The sequence below is a fragment of the Alligator sinensis genome, unplaced genomic scaffold (genome assembly GCF_000455745.1).
Source record: "Alligator sinensis unplaced genomic scaffold, ASM45574v1 scaffold971_1, whole genome shotgun sequence".
Taxonomy (NCBI): domain Eukaryota; kingdom Metazoa; phylum Chordata; order Crocodylia; family Alligatoridae; genus Alligator; species Alligator sinensis.
This window is the reverse complement of record NW_005842559.1, coordinates 607,822-613,144: the sequence shown is the minus strand read 5'-3', so window position 1 is coordinate 613,144 and position 5,323 is coordinate 607,822.

Genomic DNA, 5,323 nt, shown 5'->3' with positions numbered 1-5,323 from the left:
GACCTGCTGCCTCCTCCCTGTTCTTCCCCACAGTGCTGGGAGCTGCTCCTTGGGCTAGAGGGCACTCTGGGGGCTGCAGCACTGAAACAGCCAGGATCTCATGCAAACTGACAGGCTGCTGCTGCAGCCCAGCTGGGCATCGACTCAGCCCTGACTCAGAGAGGGAAGGGCACCACACAGAGGCTCACCATCACCACTCCCTGCACAAGATGGTGCCTTCCCAGCCACTTCACCCCTGTATTCTTTGAGGCACGAGGAGGGGATACACCTGGTAAATTCCAACTAGGATCTAGACCTTCCCCGCCACCCCCAGCACGGCACCTCTTCATTCAGAGCCGTAATCATTCTTTCACCAGACACCGAGACACTAGAAAACGTTGGTTTTATTTAAAATAGATTCACAGCCTACAGCGAGATAGCGTTCTATTCCCCAGGAGCTGCCCACTGTGCTAGTGATACAGATGTAGAGAGAAAGACACAAACCATTCATTGGCTCTCTAGAAATACTTCTGGTTTACAAACAGAACAATACAAGCAGTGGGTGGGGTGTAATCGGTGTGCTAGACTGCAGCTGCCTTTCCCAGTTATGGATGTATCAATTGCATACAGGTCTAGGGGGCTGCATTAGTGACTGGTGGGGCTGGAGTGAAAAATAAGAGTAAAAATGACACTGATGCGGTACAAGGACTTGTAAAAATACTGTACGTGTGACTGAGGCAGAAGGACTTGGTTCCAGCGACAGATGTCAGCCCTTATGAATGAGATACTTAATGGCATAGTTTAGTCCAAACCAGACTCCCCCATCTTCCTTCAGCCACAAGAACCAACATGTAGCAGAGAGCACATGAATGGGTTTCTTCTTGATGAGCCCTGGAGATATTTCCATGGGATTCCACTACATCATGACTTTTCTGATCCCTGTGTCCCATCAGTTTTATGTCAGCCAGACCAGGCTGGAGGTGCTGAAGTGCATTTTCTCTTTTGCAGATCCTACTCCCCTCCAAGTGTTTGCTGCTGCTCCCGCTGATATAATACTGTAGTGGGAAAGGGTCACCCCACAGATGGCAAAGAATTGTGCTGGAGGAAAACAGCTACTAAAATAAATAAGACCTATTTTCACGGGGGCAGAAAACTCACAGAAGTTAGATTGCTTTGCAGAGGACACCTTGCATCTCTCTGCAAAGCAGTGGGAGGGCTGCGACAGTTCAGTGGAAGTTATTGCATTACTTTATTGTTATTGTATTATTGCAAGACACTGTGCCCCCCCCTTACCCTTAAAATAAGCACATGAAATCTAGAAACCCCAGCCCACAGACAAAGTGCACAGCTGAGGGTCTCCAGTGCTTCTCTAGGAACAGTGTTCACCAAGACAGGCGGAAGTTCACCAGCCCACCTCCCACCATGGCCTGTATTCCTCAGGCATCAAAGGAACGCAAACTCCAAGCTATAACACGCTTGGTTAATTCACAGGAGTCATCTCCTACCCAAAATACTTTACACAGCAATGAACAGAAAACAAAATAGGACAGGTTTCTGTAACAGCAGAAGATGGCATTGCTATTTTAGGCCTCCCTCAAGCCCAGACCTACTGACCAGGTCAAGTCTTGCTTCAGCCCACTCCTCCCTGCAGCAGGCTCAGCACTCACCCAGGCACGGCAGCTTGCATACAGATAAAGTACATCAGCAGCAATCCCACAACTTCCTGTTCCAAACTTCCTGTCTTTTTGTATTCCACAGCCTGTCTGTGCTGCCCCTAAATAGAGCCAAGCACAACAGGAGAGAAGTTGTGAGCTGACTAATTCCTAGCTAGTCTCCATTTAAGGAAGCCTAACGTAGAGCAGCTGCAGAGTAAGCTACTGACAGAGAGGAGTGCTTCACAAGGCCTGGACTCTTTGAGGGTGGCCTTCAGGATTGACTCTTAAGCAGCAACATAGACACCCTCAAAGACATAGGATGCAAGCTAGGAATCTGGAGGATTGGGCTGGAGCAGAAATCTCACTTCTTTCTCACTCATACCAGTTTGTGTGATTTGCCTTTCTCTGTGTCACAGCTCAAGCACTTGGGGTCTTAGAAAGTTATTGGTCCACAACTAAGAGCTTAAAACTTGTTTGCTCCTGGTTTACTACCTTGGGATATATTTTCTAGCCCTTCAAAGGAAACAGATATTGTTTAGAAAAAAAACCTCATGAAGGATCATGTGCTTGCCTCCTATCTCCAGGAGAACAGGAGCAAGCCTGTGACTGGCAGCTATGAATTGGCATTTGGAGGCTGCAATGGAGAAGCCAAGATGATCCACACTGACAGAGGGGAAAACAAAATGCTGGTAGCTCAGCTGTGAGATCTCCATCTTAGTGATAACCCTAAAGAATAATTAATGGCAACTGGCTAATACTCCTGTAGCACTGACACTGATTTCAGTGAAAAATAGCTGCAGGTGGAAGAGAACTAGAATACATCCAAGTCCTCTTGGCAGCAGGTTACTTGCACTAAATGCTGAGACATAGAAATATCCCTCTGGATAGTGAAGACTGTACTCCATCCCCCCTTGCTGGCCCTGTAATAGGCACCTAAGGTCCAACCTTCATCTCTATTTGGTGTTGTCCTCTGCTCCAGGCACTGAGATGCAGTATGAGCAAGCTACTCAAGCAGATCCTGGGTCTCAAATAAATGACTGGTTGTTAAAAACCCTTCATGCCGCCCAATTTCTGCAGATGGGGGAGCTCAAATCTTGCCCTGAGCCCTACAGGCTTCCTGTAACTTAGCTCAGCAGCTGACAGCAGTGGAGAAGATGCAGCTGTAAATGGAAGAGGTCAGTTGAATGAGTGGATCTTATGCTGTAAAGACAGTACCGTGTTCAGTGGGGGCATGAAGTATGTTGGTATCTTTCTGCAAGCTCAGATGCTGAGCACTGTGCACTGCTGCAGGAATCATTATTGCCGTGCCCCTCTTTATGACACAAGGCAACACATTACATGTGCTTTAGATCCTGGCCACCCTGTCTCTGCTGCTGTCGGGAAGTTTCTAATGCTAATCAATGGGAGGTGCTCTCCATATTTACAGGAGGGGCTGAAGGAAGGGATAAAAACCCTTCTAACACTCCTGCTCCAAGAAGGACATGCCAAAGCACCAGCCCATAGCTCCAGCAACTGAGCGAAGAGCAAGATGTCCTGCCCAGCACTGCTGACTGGATAGTCCTCCTTTGTAGCATGGGCAGCCAAGGGAGGGGCAGCAGTAGGTCTGCATGTCACTTAATAACTTTATTATTATTATTAATAAAACACCCAGTGGATTTTTACTCCTAAAAAACAGGAGCTGTCACTTAAGTATAAGCCAAACAATGAGACCATCCAACGCTCACACCAGTGATGAACCCTGGCCCTGACTTCACCCTGTTGCCAGACCTCACGTGCCTCCTTGGTTGGCTGTACCATTTCTTTCCCTCTCCCAACAACCCAGTTTGACAGCCAGGGGTGGCAGGATGCATCTCTCGCTTGTGGTTCCCAGGGGAATGTGGCACTGAAAAGACATGTTTCAACAAAGACAAGATGGACACACACCTGAGAAGAAGTTATAGGTGAATAACAGTCAGCCAGCTGGCCCAGAGATGCTTCACAGCAGGCTGTCTCATCTCTGCTCATCTGAGCTCTGGGTGCCCTGGCACTACAGATTTACGCAGTGCAGCTGTGAGGGGAACTACCCCATAGCTCATACCTTTGTCCCCCGAATGCTTCACACAAACTATGAACAGAGCTGGCTTCCTCACCCCTGAAACACCAGTGTAAAGGGGGTTTGCATGCTGGAGTCAATGGGAGTGCTGGAGTCTTTCCATTGGCTTTGATGGGCTTTGGATTAGGCCCCTGAATGAGCATGTAGAAAGGGTGCCACCAGAATGCTAAAGAGGCAGGTACATTAATATGCATAAGCCCAGTCAAGCTAATGATTATTCAAGACCTTGGCCTCTAGCATTTTACTGTGCCTCGCATGTTGAGGGCAGCCCCCATGAAAGAGGGAGGGAGATGAGAAGGGAAGGAGCTTTTAATTCACCATCAGCTCCAGTGTCCCACGCATCCAGTGGGCCTTCTGCTCCAGGCCTGGTCTTTCAAGCTCTTGCTGCTCCCCAGGTGAGCAGTGACAGGCCACAAAGGGCTTAAGATTTCATTTAGATGCTGACAACAAGCAGGTTACAAGGAAATGCTGCTGTGGTTATTCCTCCTGCTGCCTCTGAGCTGTGGGCTGGAGCCTGGACATGGCAAAGGTACATTTTAACACCAACCAACACACAGAGGCCTGACCTGGGCCACACCTTTTGTAGTCTCTCTTACAGCCTCCTCCAGTGGCTAGAAACACCAAGTGCTTGAGAGCAGTGTGTAGAACAAAGAGTCTGTTTGGCACCACCTTAGGAAAGGACTGTTACTCTGAGGTCTGACTCAGCCATGGTCAGAGACAACTTCACCTCTAAAGTGCAGGCTCTTTCCAAACAGCAGAGACCTTGGGAATCTTGCCCCAAGCTGCCCAGCAGTTGTGGACCCCCTCCAGGAGCCACCTAGATGGCTTGTCATGCCACTGCATAAGCCTGGGTGATCTAGGGCAGCCAGGGAGGACTGCTCCTTCATGCCAGTTTTGCACCATCAAGCCCTGCAGTCTCAGTTCTGCAGAGAGCACTGTTGTGCTATATATAGTACTTCCTTTGCAGAGGCTGGGCAGGAGAAGGGGCTAGCTCTATGCTCTGCCTTCCCTCCTTTTTACCCTTTTTCTGCCCAGGGTCTCTAGGTGTAGGAACTGTAATACTTTAAGGAGGGGAAGTGGAATGCACAAACATTCTCTGGGCCATGCACACTGGTGCCATAAGACAAATTGCACCAGGATTTCCCTGGTTAATCATCTGCCACCTGAGCAAGCCTCACTTCAGTTGGTATCAGCCCAAGCGTGATCGATACCCTGCCTGGCATCTTGTTGGATTGTCATTCTCTCCACTGGACATCTGACAAAGGCAGTAATAGAGTTAATGCCCAGATAGTAACACCGGCTTCTAGTCATGGAGAGGTTTCCTTGTGATGCATGGGACCATACAAGGCTGGTCCAGCATAGGAGGGAAATACAGCAAAAGGGATGGGTCCTGATGACAGCTACTTCATATGGGAGCAGGTATTGGGAACAGAACACACCCAGCTTGCATGTCCCCGTCAGCCTACATTATGGGAGCTTCTCAAATATCCTTCCAAGAAAAGAAAAAGTCCAACATAAAAGAGGTGGCAATTTGAGCACTGGGTCCTATGAGTGGGGTCCAACAGCATTGTGCAAGTCAGGTTGCTCACAGGAGCCT